General features: G+C 49.8%; 1 protein-coding gene across 1 annotated transcript in view; it reads left to right on the top strand.

Moving 5' to 3' along the window:
* Positions 1-6,102: 6,102 nt before the first annotated feature.
* The window catches only part of LOC105467782 (epithelial membrane protein 2), a 53,246-nt gene continuing 42,817 nt past the window's right edge, over positions 6,103-16,531 (top strand). The window contains exon 1 of the mRNA XM_011717494.2: positions 6,103-6,253. The gene's annotated coding sequence lies outside the window, so the exon portion shown is untranslated. The remainder of the gene's footprint in view (positions 6,254-16,531) is intronic.

Raw genomic sequence — 16,531 nt, 5'->3', positions numbered from 1 at the left:
TTTTATAGCCTAAGAGACACCTCACAAAAAGATACCCAGCAATCTTGGAAAGAAAAATAAAACACATATCAGTATGAAGAAGGATAATGAGCAGAACTGACCAGGGTTGGTTAGTGAGTTCCGTGAGATCAGGGGGTTTTGGGGACAAGTTGGTTCACTCATTGCTGTATTCCCAATGTCTCCAATAATGTCTGGCACACGGGAGATTCAAAATATGTATACATTGAGTAATTGGAAAAAAACTGGCAGAAGGGAAAGAAATTTTTTGTAAAATTAAAAAAATATATTTAGAAAAGTACAAGGATGGTGCAGTGGCTCACGCATGTAATCCTAGCACTTTGAGAGGCCGAGGTGTGGGGATTGCCTGAGCTCAGGAATTCGAGACCAGCCTGAACAACATAGCGAAACCCCGTCTCTAACAAAAATGTAAAAATTAGCTGGGTGTGGTGGTGGGTGCCTGTAATCCCAGCTACTCTGGAGACTGAGGCACAAGAATTGCTTGAACCTGGGAGGTGGAGGTTGCAGTGACCCACGATCATGCCACTGCACACCAGCCTGGGCAAACCAGCAGGATTCTGTGAAAGGAAAGGAAAGGAAATGGAAATGGAAAGGGAAAGGGAAAGGAAAGGAAAAGAAGGCCGGGCGCGGTGGCTCACGCCTGTAATCCCAGCACTTTGGGAGGCCGAGATGGGCGGATCACAAGGTCAGGAGATCGAGACCATCCTGGCTAACACGGTGAAACCCCGTCTCTACTAAAAATACAAAAAAAATTAGCTGGGTATGGTGGTGGGCGCCTGTAGTCCCAGCTACTGGGGAGGCTGAGGCAGGAGAATGGCATGAACCCGGGAGGCGGAGCTTGCAGTGAGCCGAGATGGCGCCACTGCACTCCAGCCTGGGCGACAGAGCAAGACTCCGTCTCAAAAAAAAAAAAAAAAAAAAAAAGAAAAAAGAAAAGAAGAAAAGAAAAGAGAAAAGAAAAGAAGAAAAGAAAAGAGAAAAGAAGAAGGATGCTCTCATAGACTGAAGGATCGCTTTTATGACTGTACTTGGGATCCTGGAAAAATGACAGCCTACTCCTGGGACATTATTAACAACAGAAACATCTTTTTTTCTTCTTCTTTGCAGAACTTTTCAGTGCCAAACTGTTCTTTTCAGAAGACAGGCCTAGAGAGCTGGCCTCCATCCTCCTTGCCACTCTGGGGACACCTGGGGACTTTCTTCTGTGACTTGCCAAGAACATCCCATGAGCTGCCGGGTTCCAGACGTTTGGGTAGTGATGATTCTGGTGGTGGAGCACAACCCCCACCCCCTGCTTCCTGTTATCCTTTCTGACCATATTTCAGGGAAATTCAAATCTGGGAGGGCTCTGAGGCTCCATCCCTGTGGTGCCAAACCTCCTAATGAAAACAGAACCAGAGTCAAGCAGCCAGATGTTTCTATAATGGGAAAAGCCCGGGCACAGCCACTTACCTTTGTTCTACTCACGGACATTTGCATTCATTTCATGTGATGGCTTTAGGAGACATGAAACAGCCTAAGACAGCATGGTTTGGGGCTGTTCCTCCAGAAGTTTGGAAATTCTGTGGTTGTTGCCTTTGGTGCTTAGTCAAACCCTCTTTGTCGTAAGTCAAATGGACACTATTTGTACTGTTCATTCTTATTGCATTTGCAGGATGTTTTATGACAGCAGTTTGTAGGTATTTCTGTGACAGAAATCAGAGACAAAAGGAAGCAGGAAAGGTCAGACTCAAAACGCATGGCTCTACCCTCTGACTCATGGGGAGAAGCTATGAGACCCGGAGCTCTGGGCTTTAAGTCGGACGATACTAGGGCTTGAAATCATTATCTCCATCCTTCCCCCAACCCAGTCTGTGGAGGTGGGTGACAGGGAGGAAATGGCCTCAAGAAAGCATGTTTCTCAGATCCCACTCAAGGAATTCCGATTTCCTGACTCTTCATACAGTAAGGACTTGGGGGCTACCTAACCATCTGTCTCACACCAAGATGGCAGCCAGCTGAGCCACACTTAGAAGTGCCTTTGTGGCCGGACATGGTGGCTCACGCCTGTAATCCCAGCACTTTGGGAAGCTGAGTTGGGTGGATCACCTGAGGTCAGGAGTTTGAGACCAGCCCAGCCAATGTGGTGAAACCCCATGTCTACTAAAAATACAAAAATTAGCCAGGCATGGTGGCAGGCACCTGTAATCCCAGCTACTCGGGAGGCTGAGGCAGGAGAATTGCTTGAACCCAGGAGGCTGAGATTTCAGTGAGCCAAGACTGTGCCATTGTACTCTAGCCTGGGCAAGAGAGCGAGACTCTATCTCAAAAAAAAAAAAAAAAAAGAAGCAAGTCATTAGGTCCAGCCTACTCTCGAGAGGAGAAAATTACACAAAGGCATGAATAATGTCTGGCACACGGGAGATTCAAAATATGTATACATTGAGTAATTGGAAAAAATCTGGCAGAAGGGAAAGAAATTTTTTGTAAAATTAAAAAAATATATTTAGAAAAGTACAAGGATGGTGCAGTGGCTCACGCATGTAATCCTAGCACTTTGAGAGGCCGAGCATGGGGTATGGGAGTCATCTTAGCAGCCTATGCACCAGTTTGTTTTCAGCTGAAACAGCCACTGAATGGAAGTTAGTAAAACCCCTGGCATCTGTTAAGATTCAGCTAACCCACCAACCAAACGTGGGTTATGATGGTTGAATCACATTCATATTCAATTTATTCTCATCAGGCGTTTGTGGCTATTTGAAAAAAATCTTCATCCTTCTTAACAAGACTCCACGTTGTCTTCTCCATGACCTGTGCTGCTACAACACTGAGTTCTGTTCGGCTTTCTTGAGGTTGGGGATCAGATTTGCACCCAGGCCTGGGCACTCCTTCTAAGAACAAGAAATAGTGAACAGGATCCAGTTACAAGAGACTGCAGAACCCTAAAATGTTCAAGCCAGAAAAGATACAAGAGAGATCACTGCATAATCGATTATCTTCTATCCCACCCTGAACTGAGCCCCCATCCTCGGTGACTTTCCATACCTTCAAATACCTTCCTTACAGTTCTTTCTCTCTCTCCATATAGACCAGATAGTGCTGTGAAACAAACAACAATGAACCGCAGTGGCATGCAACAATTAGCATGCATTTCTCATTTACATGTCTGTGGTTTGGCTGGAGTAGCTCTGTGTCTCTGACAGAAGTTCTGTAGGTCCTTTAGGGTAGCTCTACTCCACATGTCTTTCATTTTCTGGGACCACTAAGCTACCAGAGGTATACCATGCTCATGGAAATGGCAAAAGAGAGAGAGGGCAAATCCTACCACCCAGGCACCCTTCCATTCTTTGTGTGTGTCATCTTTGGTAATATCTCACTGGGCAAAGCAAGTCACATGGCCAAGCTCAAGATCAAGTTGAGGAATATACTCCTTCCACCATGAGGCTATGGCTAGAGTCGGGATGTATACTACTACTATAAGGGGCTGAAGGACTGGGACCAGAACTCAATCAAACACACTCTTACTTTTCCCCACACCAAGTTCATTATCGAAACACCAGAAGCAGGAATACAAGCAGGTATGGGGCAGGTTTCTGTCTCCCATCTTCCTAGAGGGACAGGAGTATATTTAGAGACAGAAAACAAAGAATAGCAAGTAGCAGGTGAATGGGACAGACAGGTTGGGCTCTGGAGAGGGTTTAGAAATAAGAGAGAGGAACAATTGGCCCGTTTTTTTCTCTGGGTCTTGGAGAGGGATCTTGGGGGTCTGGACAGGTTCTTTCCTGTTGGGACACACCCTATCAGCTGGTGGCTTGGGAGATAGTACAGGGAGGAGGCATCTCCTGGCTCTGAATCAGAGTGAGAACATGACACTCTTTTCCAATGATCTTGCAATAGTTCTGATAACAGGAAAAAGACTTCTCTGTGTTAGCATGCTTTTAACATCTTGCTGATCACCCCCACTGTTTTTTTTTAAGAGACAGGGTCTTGCTATGTTGCCTAGGCTGCCTCGGAACTCTTAGGCTCGAGCAATCCTCCAACCTCAGCCTCCCAAGCAGCTGGGATTACCAGTAAGCACCACCACACCTGGCTCCCTTTTTAATAGACCCTAAACCTCAGACTCACGGACTCTTTCAGGCAACAGTATCTGGCTACAATTCACTAACACTGTTTTATTTCAATAGTGTTTATATTCATAAGTTTGTCTTCTATTTTTGGCAGATGGCCCTGGTTTCCTGTTTACCATGGCAATATAGGGCTTTCTTTTCAAATAAACAAAATAAACGGAGTTAATTTAAAGAAAGCAAGTGAATACTAGTTCAGGTGGAAGGTGGACATGGCAAAAATTAGAGCTTGAGTGTGGTTGGCATTTGGTAAATAGTGATAGGGTGGAAAGAGGAGAATGGGGTTCGCTGCAGTGAGTCTGGGTTCAAATCCAAACTTTATCAATTGCATAGAACCTTTGGGTAAGTTACCGGTGTAGCTTCTCTGAGCCTTAGTTTCTTCACGGATAAAATGAGGGCAACTTGTTTTGCAGGGCTGCCATGTTCTATTGAAGGTTATGTTTGTAAAGTAACCGGCACACACTAAGCCCTCAGCAAATGCAGAAACCTGCCTGCTCCATCCCCTACCTGCCCTTTCCATTCTGGGAGACTTTGGGGTTTTCTCTGTCCTCCACATGGCCACAGGCAGGTAGGTGGGCCCTGCCTGGCCCTCCTCTATAGCAACCAGACCTCACTCTCCTCCCCTATTATGGAGGAAGAGGACTCAGTTCCTATTAGTGCCTTCCTGTCCCCTCTCCAGCTCCACACACACACACACACACACACACACACACACACACACACAATTATACACACACAATTATCTTGGGGGATGAGAGTCTTGGTTAACAATAGAATTAAAGGAGATTTGGCAGGTCAGACCCTAGGCCAACTTGAGAAGCTCAAGGCGTGGCGGAGGGGATGGCCCTTTAGAGGGGATCTCAAATCCCCCAAGGATCTCTGATTTAGACCCAGCAAGGCCCTCTCGTGACAGAGCTCCGCAGCAGCATTAAAAAAAGATGCTCAACAGAAAATATAAACATGGAGTCCAACCAGAGCACACGATTGCACAATAAATTAACATTTCTTAAAAGGGTTTCTCATTCTCTTGTCAGTGGCACAAGTCAATTGCCTTGTATTCTGGGGTATGTGCAAGTAACATGAACTTGTTACATTAAAAGTTTTAAAATATACTGTTATATGTTGTGACCCTGTTTTGGAATTTCTTCCATTTGTAAAAATACACTGACTCCCACTCACTCCTTCCACACACATGATGGGGCTCAGGCGCCTCTGGTCTCCTCCCCCGTCCTCCCAAGAGCCCCTAGAGTAGATCAGCCCTCCCAGTTTCCAGATGGGGAAACTGAGGCTGGAAAGAAAGGCAGTTCCTTTGATGTCATTTCCAGGGACACTGACTTCCAGGACTGTGGGTTGAAAGGCTGTAGGGAGTGGTTTGTGTGAGTGTGAGTATGTGTGTGTGTGTGTATTGGTGAGGGTAGTGAACGGGGGGCGGTCCTGGAAGAGTCTAAAGACTGGTTGCTGGGCATGTCGCACCAAGGCCAGGACTCCAGGTGAGATGATAAAAATAACAATGGCTGACGTCTATGGAACAGGTACCATGAGCCAAGCACTGTGGACGTATTATCACCTTCAGACCTATAATCACTCCCATTTCCAGAAGAGGAAACTGAGGCAGGGGAGATTATGGACGAGCTCGTTTCATAAAAGGTCAGAGAAGGAGTACTAGAGCAGGGAGCCCGGATTCCAAAACTCCTTAGGGAAGAGGAAGAAAAGGGGAGAAGAGGAGAGGAAAGAGAACGAGAGGGATGTGGAAACCTGCAGAGAAGGCAAGCCCCTTGTTCCCGGGAGCCTCCCTTTCTCCCTCTTCCCCCGGGCCCGTGCCACCGGCTCCGCCCCAAACTTGGCCACAGAGCCGCAGAGACGCGGGCGGGGACCGGGGGGCGCCAGGGCGCTCCAGGGCTCGCCCTTTCCCTCCAGGGCCCTCTCCCTTCGCCGGCGGCCCCTCCCACTCGGCTCTCCCGGCTCCTGACGTCACGGCCCGGGAGGCGGGACTGGGAAGGAGGGGCCCCGCAGCCAAGAGGGTGGAGGGAGGGCGCGCAGTCCCGGCCCAGAGCTTCAAAACAGCACGGCGGCCTCGCCTCGCACCCCTGCCGGTCCGTCGGTCCAGCAGCCAGCGCAGCCGCCAGCGCCGGGTGAGTTGCGGGCGCGCCCAGGGCGTGGGGCGATATCGGGGGGGGGCCCCGGGATCGCGTACGCCGGGGCAGCAGGGACGCGACCCCTCCATTTACTGGACCGGGAGCAACCCCTGGAATTGGTGATAGTAACGGGAGGGCCGAGGTGCCACCCATGCCGCCGACCTGCAGTCTGCGCCACGCTCGCTCGGGCCCCCAAATTCCACTTCGCCACCCCGGGACAGCTTCCCACGCCTTTTGAGCCGAAGCGGGCGGGAAAAGTTTGGGGAGGAGTCAGGGCGCCTCCTCTCGACCCGCGGTGCTCACACCCGGGGCTCTTGGAGTCCAGGGAGATCCCCAGGTTGCGTGAAGGACCCCCGGGCAGCGTCCCCAGCCTCGCCGCACGGGCAGGACTGGTGCGCCAGACCGGGCCAGCGGGTCCTCCTGGGCTGCGCACCCCTCTCGGCTCCCACCGCTGCTCCGTCGCGCCCCCGAGCGGCGAGGAGCGACTTCTTGGGGGGTCAGGAGCAGTGGAGAAGCCCGGAGGCTCTGCTGGGATGACACCTCTCTCCCTGCCAACTCTAGTAGGGCTTGGGGGGCTTTAAAGAGGCGAGACCACACCCATGAGTTCCAGAGGGAGGGGAAGCTGCAGCTCGGGGTGTGGATTCTACGAGCTCAGCAAATCCAGAGACCTGAGCACGCTCTAGGGAGGTCTTTTAGGTGAAGGTGTGGGGCTGGACATGGGGACTCCGAAGACACCACAGGGCAAAGCTCTCCCTCCAGGCCACGGAGTCCAACCCCTGCCAGCTTCAGGTTTGAGGAAGGGAGCACTGCCCTTCCCAAGCTTTGGGGGGGTGTGTGTGTGTGTGTGCACCTTGATCTTAAAATTCAGCTGTGTCTAAGTAAGGGGCTTGGAGAGGGACTTAAGAAGCTTCCAGTTCAAATACAGCGTGATTCCACTTTTATGAGACACCTAGAATAGGCACATTTTATAGACAGAAAGTAGAATGGTAGTTGCCAGGGGCTGGGGGTACCTGAGAACTGGGAGTTACTGTTTAATGGGACAGAGTTTTTGTTGGGGAGGATGAAAAAGTTTTGGGTATACATAGTGGCAATGGTTACACAGTATTGTGAAGGTATTTAATGCCACTGAATTGTATACTTACCATCGGTTAAAATGATGATTATGATGTTGTGCATATTTTATCATAGATTTTTTTTTTAAAGCCACCTCTAGCCACCTCTGCACTCCAGTCTGATTCAGAGAGAAATCTAAGAACCGACATGCTATTGCTGGGCACCTTTTCCTGGAATTTGGCCTCCAGTTAAGACAGCTTAAAGAGGACGAGGAAGGGAGGGGGTCCTGGTTTCCCAGGAGTCACACAAGGAGAAGGATGGCGACCTGAGCTGCTGGAGGTTTGCAGTTGGCTAGTGCTCGCCCTTCATCTCCATTTCTCCCTGGGAGCCTCACCCCTGAGCTGTTTCCAGCACACTCTCCTGTTGCAAGTGGGGAAACAGGCTAGAGATCTAAGTCGGTTTGCTCAAGGCCACTGAGCTGGTAAATGCAAAGGACTAGACCTTGAACCTCCATCTGCCTCCCAAGCCCTTCCCTTCTTTCCACCTGGAGATGCCCTGCTGGTTTGCAGGGAATGAGGGGAGACCCTTCTGGGAAAAACAGGGCGTGGATGCCCACGGGGGCCTTGGCAGATGCCAAGACCACAGCCCAGGGAGAGGCATGGAGGTGGCAGGAAGGTGCAGAACCTGTTTTCCCACTGAGGGTTTTTGGATCTCACCACCTCCATCCCGTGGGGAAGCAGGGAGTCGAGTAGGAGGCAGAGGGCTGGCCACATAGCTTGGAGCCTCCTCTGCTCCTCAAGTGGAGAGATTGAGGTGCGCCTGAAATCCAGAGAATGTGTTTGTGTTGGAAACACGGAGTTGACCAGCTGAGTGGGTGAGGGCAGGGCCAGGCGGAAACGTCCCTGTGAGGAGGGTGAGGCTTGGGGCTGACACTGCCCCACCCCGGGCGGGAGGAGGGGGTGCACCCGCTCTGCCTGGCACCACCCCAAATTAGGGTCTAGCTAATGAGGGGCTAAAAGGGCTTGGTGGTATTTTATTGTGGCTACGGAACACATCCATTTAGCAACCCGTCCCTGCTTCTCCACCCCCACCCCAGTAATGGCACTTAAATCCTTTCTTCCTGGAACGGAAGTGACTGTTTCACCTCAGTTTCTTTCCTCTGCCTTTCACATAATATCTTCATAGTAGGAGCTAAAACCACATGCATATGTGCACAGACTCCCCATTTTCCAGCAACAGGTAATTCACAGGGAGGATCAACCAGCCCATTTTTCACCCTAGGCGTAGAGTAACACTCCTGCCCTCACCTCGGCTGTACAGCCTTCCCGGTCAGTGGAGGGCACAGCAAAGGCCACTTCTTTGTCATAGTAAACTGCGCCACACGGGACCGGGGGGGACGTCTGTCGAGGTGAAAATATATAAATGTCTTTCCAGGCTAGATGGGCTGGCGCTGGACTGCTGGCTGCTTGGCGAGGTTTGTTTGGGAAGCAGGAGTCCAGCTACTCTCCTTTTGCGGGGAGCGGGGGAGTCAGATCATTGTGTGTGTGTGTGTGTGTGTGTGTGTGTGTGTGTGTGTGTGAACATGTGGCTGCTTCCCAGCTCTGTAGCCAAGTGGGGACTCTGACACGGGCTACAGGGGCTAAGGTGGGGATGGGGCGGGTCTCTCCAGCCATGGGAGTTCCAGACGGGAAGAGGTGACATTACTTACCCAAAGGTGGGATGGGGCCCCAGGCACTGGGATTGAGGAGGCAGAGCTCTCCCAGAGGAGAGAGTTAAAGGCCGGCCTCGGGATGCCTGTGCAGGAGGAGGGTGTGTGTGTGTGTCGGGAGGTCTCAGGAGGGCAGGTGATTGGCAGCTGCAGCTGGAATGAAGGAAGAGGGCAGTTGGCATCATAGAAAGGACTGGAGGCCTGACTCTTGGACAATGGCCTCAGCATGTGCAGGGAAGGAATGGGGATTGGTGAGGTGGTGGCAGAAAGAGGAGTCTCCCCTTCTTACCCCAGGAGTGGTGAAGTCTGGCTCCCTGCAGAAGTTAGCCAAAGAGTGCAATTTCGGCAGCACTGTGGCATGAATCAGATGCATCTGGCTCTTGTTAGGGGCAGGCCAGGGGGGAGTCTAAAAATATCAGAGGCAGAGCTGCCACCCAGCGAGAGTGTCGGGCTGGTAACCTGACACCTGGGCGGAGGCTGGTGGTGGTGAGGAGGGCACCCGTCCTGCTTTGCTCCAGAGGTACTCATGCTCCTCCAGGTGCCTGAAAGGGTGAGCACTCACTGCATTCGGGACAGCCCTGGGCTAAGACTGGAGAATTTCAGGGCATAAGGACCTTAGAAAGTCCCAGGTTGACACTGACAGCTAGGGACACTCAGAGAGGTGGAGTGACTTGCCCAGGTCACACAGCAATTTGGTAGCTGACCCAGGACTAGATCTAGGTCACAGCCGAGGGGAGTTCGGTGGGATTCTAGGCCCAGGTCCCCAGGGCCTGGGACCCTTATAGCACGTGTCATCTGTCCAGGATGCTGGATTTCCGTGCTCCCATGCTGATGGGACAATGGTGAGCAAGAGCCCTGCTCAGGCAGTAGGTCACTTCCCATTGAGCACTGGGTTGCTCCCGGGCAAAGCTGTTGAACCCTGGGAATGCTGGCCCATCTTGGGGCAGGATATGGGGAGGAAGGAGGCTGGAGGAGAACTGGCCGAATAAGGCCCTCCCTCCTTCCCGTGCAGAGACACTGTTGGTTTTGTTCATGCAGTATCTCCGGTGCTTAATGAGTAGTTGTTAAAATGAATAATTGAATTCCTGGGGCCCTCATCTTCCTTGGCAAGCTGGGCTTCTGTTGATGTAAAAGGGACTGAGGATGAAGAAGAGACTTCTCCAGTTTCTGCTCTTTAGGGACAGGCTAGATGATATCAGCTTCTAGAAGCTTCCTGGAACTCTGGGTCCAGAGCTGAGGGAGGGGTCACCAGGGTGATATCTGACACCAGGATTGTCCTGAGAAATCTAGGATGCAAAATAGCCATCACCATGCAGGATGTAAAGACAGACAAGCCAAGCCCCTCAGTGCAGACCACTCATAGTCTCATAGTCTAAGATCAAGCAAGGTTTTCCCAATAGCAAAGTCGTGTGCTTTGAAGATTTCGCTTTCTGACGACCTGATCACAAACTTCTCTGAACTGTCTTTCCTCAAAATGCAATGAATTTAAAGAATTTGCAGTGAATAAATAAGACCCAAAGTTTTTTTGTTGATCTTATGAATGTTTTCCAAAACGTGTTACCGCTGGTGGCACACAAGATAATTCTCAAAGTCCCATGGCATAAACACAGAAAAGAATAATTATGTCTTCTTCTTGATTGGCATTGGGGGAAAAAATGTAAGTAGCACACAAACCCATGGTTTCACAGATACTTCTGCTTAGGTTGAAACAAAAGTTGATGCTGTAAACTTTAAAACAGTTTAAGATACTCAAAGAATTTAGTTAATAAGCACAGTGGTCCTTGCATTTGGCAAAAATCTGAGTACTAGAGTGCCTGCTTTTTGGGACATGGTTTTATAAGAGGGGCTGGGATGGACTTGTCACACTTTTTTGAAACATGACTCATCCTGAAAGATTATCTGAGAGCTCCCAACCCAAGCCCCTCTTTTGCAAAGAGGCCCTTATGTTCAGCTTCAGACCGAGACCTGCCACTTAACTTCCAAGGGATTCCCTTCATTTTTAATGAGGGTCATGATTCCCCTCTGATGACCTTCGCCAGTTGTCTGAGGATCAGAGGAGATGATATATTGATGCACATGGAAGTGGCTTGATTTGTTTGTGGTTTGCTTGAAGCAAAGGAAGGCTGAGGGAGAGGTTGGCTTCCTTACTTTAATCTTGATGGGTTATTATTAAGCAACTCTGTGCAATGAGCTGCTGCAGGCTTTGGCAATACAATGGGAAATTTCCCTGTCTTCAGAGGAGGTTATCATCTAGCGTTGGGGGTGACAAGTCCAAGAATGCAAGCTCCAGGAGCAGGGCCATAAGATGTGGTTTCAGGGAAGCCCACCATATGTGGTGTGCAAAGGTTTCCTCAAGCTCGTAGTGTTGGAGATGGGCTTGGGAGGATATTTCAAATTCCCCAAGCAGTGATGGTTCCAGAAAGGTCAGGCAACAAGGAACAGTGAGAGAGTAGGCAGAGGTTAGCTGGATCTGGTGGCACACACCTATATTCCCAGCTACTCGGGAGGCTGGGGCGGGAGGACTGCTTGAACCCAGGGCTTTGAGGCTGTCACTTCAAGGCTGCTGACACTTTGAGGATGCAGTGAGCTATGATTGTTCCACATACTCCAGCCTGGGAGACAGAGTGAAACCCATCTCTTAAATTAAAAATACATATATATATATATATATATATATGGGCTGGGCGCGGTGGCTCACGCCTGCAATCCCAGCAGTTTGGGAGGCCAAGGTGGGCGGATCATGAGGTCAGGAGATCGAGACCATCCTGGCTAACATGGTGAAACCCTGTCTCTACTAAAAATACAAAAAAATTAGCCAGGCATGGTGGCACGCACCTGTAGTCCCAGCTACGCAGGAGGCTGAGGCAGGAGAATGGTGTGAACCTAGGAGACAGAGCTTGCAGTGAGCCGAGATTGCGCCACTGCACTCCAGCCTGGGTGACAGAAAAAAAAAAAAGTATAATTTAAAAAAAAAATGTATAATGTTTAAAAAGAAAAGGCAGAGATTGTGAGCAGGGACCCTGCTGGAGGAGAAGTGGGTGCCTGGTTTGTCTTCAGTGCTGGGTACATGAAGGGAGGGAGATGGAGCAGGGAGGGATGAGTGGGGCCACAGTGTGGAGCCAGCTTCCCTTCCATATCCCCAAGAACCTGGCTAAGGAGGCAGGCGTGAGGATACTCATGGAGCATTATTGGAATAGAATATCCAATGATAGGTAAGAAACAGAGAAAAGGAAAAGTGGAAGCAACTTACATATCCATCAGCCATTTTGCAGAATGTTTTACAGCAGTTAAAAAGAACAAGGGTCCGGGCGCGGTAGCTGACACCTCTAATCCCAGCACTTTGGGAGACCAAGGCAGGCGGATCACTTGAGTTCAGGAATTCAGGGTCAGCCTGGTCAATCTAGTGAAACCCCATCTCTACCAAAAATACAAAAATTAGTTGGGCGTGGTGGTGTGCGCCTGTAATCCCAGCTACTTGGGAGGCTGAGGCACAAGAATGGCTTGAACCTGGGAGATGGGGGTGGCAGAGAGCTGATATCGTGCCACTGCACTCCAGCCTGGGTGACAGAGTAAGATTCTGTCTCAAAAAAAAAAAAAAAAAAAAACAGAAAACAAGGTTTATCCATTGTACCCATATGGAAAGTGTTTTATGGCATTACTGAGTTTAAAAAAAGAACAACCAGGAGAAGTATATGTGGGAAAATGTATTATTCATATAAACATAAACAGAAATTCTTGTTGTATTTTCTGTGGCCTCACATGTTTATATGAGGAACAATGTCTGGAAGGAGACTTCGGAGTAGGTCTGTGTGGTTGTCTCTAATGGGAGGGGAGGGAAGGAACTGGATTGAAAGGATACAATCTTATCTCAAGTCTTATCTGTAACCAAGAGAGTATCTTCATGAATTACCGACTTCAATAATAATGCACTCATTTTCCCTGAGCTTGAAAGCAATGGAGGTTGTGCAGGTGTGAGGATGGGGAGAGATGATACGTTTGGCTGTGGGGGGGGTCAGAGACTCTGTGGATAGACCAGTTAGGGACTGTTTTGGAAATCCAGAGACAAGGAAATGGTGACCAATCTGAGCAGGTGTTGTCCAGTGCCCATGAAGCATCCCCCTTGGAACATCACATTGCAGATGCCAGTGAACATAATGTGTTTCCAGTCTGGTTGCTGTTCACGGGGGTTAACCGTGGCCAGGTGTGGTGGCTCAGGCCTGTGGTTTTAGAACTTTGGGAGGCTTAGGCAGGAGGATTGCTTGAGCACAGGAGTTTGAGACCAGCCTGGGCAACATAATGAGACCCTGTTTCTACAAAAAAATAGAAAAATGAGCCACGCATGGTGACACGGACTTGTAGTCCCAGCTGCTCTGAAGGCTGAGGTGGGAGGATCGCTTGAGCGCAGGAGTTTGAGGCTGCAATGAGCTGAGATTGCGCCACTGCCCTCTAGTCTGGGTGACAGAGCAAGACCCCATCTCTTAAAAAAAAACAAGAACAAAAACAAAAAAACTAACAAATCCATGCTGACCACTCCCTTCCACTGTGAAGCGAAGGGTTCTGTTTCTCTCCTAGAACTGATAGCGGAGAAGCTTTGGGGTCCCAGTTGTCTTATAGTGGACATTTGTCTTTGGAGTGGGGATGGGAGCTTCTCTAACTCATCACAGTGTTCCAGCCTTGAGGTCCTCATCTGTCCCAGAATGAGTGCTTCGTAATTGTGGCATGAATAAAATGGTGTCTGCTGAAGGGTGACAGGTGCATTCTGAAGACAGTAGGCAGATGCCAGTGGCATCAGAGAATTGGATTGTGGGGTGCTGCAGGGGGCTGTGTACAGACATGTGGAGGGTCGAGGGGATGCTGTTTGCAAACTGACTCCCAGGCTGTGACATTTTTTTCCACAGATAATCCTTAATTCCTGAACTTGGGAGTTCTGTGACAGGTCATCTGTGCTGATTTATTCCTCATGTGTTCATTCTAACATTTATTTATTTATTTATTTATTTATTTATTTATTTATTTATTTTTTGAGACGGAGTCTCACGCTGTTGCCCAGGCTGGAGTGCAGTGGCGCGATCTCGGCTCACTGCAAGCTCCGCCTCCTGGGTTCACGCCATTCTCCTGCCTCAGCCTCCTGAGTAGCTAGGACTACAGGCGCCCGCCACCGCGCCCGGCTAATTTTTTGTATTTTTAGTAGAGACGGGGTTTCACTGTGGTCTCGATCTCCTGACCTTGTGATCCGCCCGCCTCGGCCTCCCAAAGTGCTGGGATTACAGGCTTGAGCCACCGCGCCCGGCCTCATTCTAACATTTATTGGCCTCGTACTATGTGCCGGGCAGTGAACAAAAATAGACTCGGCCCCTGTAATGGAATTTATCTAGCAGTGGATGGAAGATCATCTATGGGAGGGTCAAGAGAAACCCAAATTTTTTTTTTTTTTTTTTGAGACAGGATCTCGCTGGATCACCCAGGCTGAAGTACAGTGGTACCATCATAGCTCACAGCAGCTTCGAACACCTGGGCTTAAGTGATCCTCTGTCCTCAGCCTCCCAAAGTGCTGGGATTACAGACATGAACCTCTATGCCCAACTGAAACCCAAATCTTTTTTTTTTTTTTTTTTTTTTTTGAGACAGGATCTCGCTGGGTCACCCAGGCTGGAGTGCAGTGGTGCCATCATAGCTCACAGCAGCCTTGAACATGCGGGCTTAAGTGATCCTCTGTCCTCAGCCTCCCAAAGTGCTGGGATTACAGGCATGAATCTCTGTGCCCAACCAAAACCCGAATCTTTTTCTTTCTTTTTTTTTTTTTTTTGAGACAGGATCTTGCTGGGTCACCCAGGCTGGAGTACAGTGGTGCCGTCATAGCTCACAGCAGCCTCGAACATGCGGGCTTAAGTGATCCTCTGTCCTCAGCCTCCCAAAGTGCTGGGATTACAGGCGTGAACCACTGTGCCCAACTGAAACCCAAGTCTTTTCAGGGTCTTTGCCCTTGTCTGTCTAGGGTACAGAAGAAAACTGAAAAATCCCCTTTCTTTCCCGCTCCCTCATTTACTTTTCTGAATATATTCAGATCATGAGATGGTACGATCTTTTGAGTAAAATGTGGCAAGCTAGCCTTGAATCCTCTCTCTTATTAATGCGGAAAGTGTCTTGAAATTCAGATGAATGGTCATGAGCCCTAAAGCCCAGGGCCTAGAGCACGGGAGAGGCTGAGAGCCGTGGACCAGGCTGGTCTTTGAGCCACCAGTGGTGGCCTCTCAGTATACACCACCACCACCCTTCACTGGCTTACAGTGGAAGCCTGGAGCAGTCCTCTGTCTCTTCATGCAAACCTTCAGTCCTTCTGGAATCCATCCCCTCTCTTCAGCTCAGTGGTTTCTATCTTGGCCCAGACCGCTGCCATCTTTTGCCTCGACAATTGCACAAGCTCCATGACCTCTGTCCCCGCAGCCACTCTGGCCTTGAGGTCCATTTCCCGTATGCATCCAGAAGGATCTGATAGAGACACAAAGCTGACCAAGTCACTCTTCCCCTGCCCCACTTAAAATTCTTCAGTAGTTTCAGCTGTTCCTAAGCAAAAACCAGGCCTTACATGATCTAACTTAGAGGGCCTTGGCTGGCTGCCCCTCAGACTCTCCTGGACAATCTGGATAGAATGCTGATTTCCAGTCCCCACCTGAGAGCGATGATATCAGAATCTCTGGAAGCAGGGGCCAGGGCACAGGGGGTTTAAGGTGCCCCGGTGCGGTTGGTGGTGGGACGTACTGGTCTAACCCCTTCTCTGGACTCATGACTCTCCCCTGTTGCTTTCTACTCTAGCCCACTGTTTTTCCTTAGTTCCTGCAACTCTTTTTTTTTTTTTTTTTTTTAAATTTGAGACAGTCTTGCTCTGTCGCCAGGCTGGAGTGCAGTGGTGCGATCTCAGCTCACTGCAGCCTCCGACTCCCTGGTTCAAGCGATTCTCCTGCCTCAGCCTCCCAAGTAGCTGGAACTACAGGCGCATGCCACCATGCCCGGCTAATTTTGGTATTTTTAGTAGAGGCAGGGCTTCACCATGTTGGCCAGGCAGGTCTCTATCTCTTGACCTCATGATCCACCCACCTCAGCCTCCCAAAGTGCTGGCATTACAGGCATGAGCCACCGGGCCCGGCCATTTCCTGCATCTCTTAATCCTCTCTCACCACTGCTTCTACCTGCTCTTTCCCTTGTCCTTCTTCTTCCATGTTCCCTTCTTCTCTCTGTCCAGCTAATTCTCTTTATCTTTTAAGACCTTTAAGACTCATACCAGGCCAGGCATGGTGGCTTATGCCTATAATCCCAGCACTTTGGGAGGCTGAGGCAGAAGGATCACTTCAGGCGAGGAGTTTGAGACCAACCTGGGCAAGATAGTGAGACCCCATCTGTACAAAAAATAAAATAAAAATTAGCCAACCAGCCACGGTGGCTCATGCCTGTAATCCCAGCAATTTGGGAGGCCGAGGTGGGTGGATCACTTGAGGTTAGGAGTTCGAGACCAGCCT

This window comes from Macaca nemestrina, chromosome 18 (assembly GCF_043159975.1).
Source record: "Macaca nemestrina isolate mMacNem1 chromosome 18, mMacNem.hap1, whole genome shotgun sequence".
In the NCBI taxonomy this organism is placed as follows: Eukaryota; Metazoa; Chordata; class Mammalia; order Primates; family Cercopithecidae; genus Macaca; species Macaca nemestrina.
The sequence above is the reverse complement of the archived record's forward strand: the minus strand, read 5'-3'. Positions and strand labels throughout refer to the sequence as shown.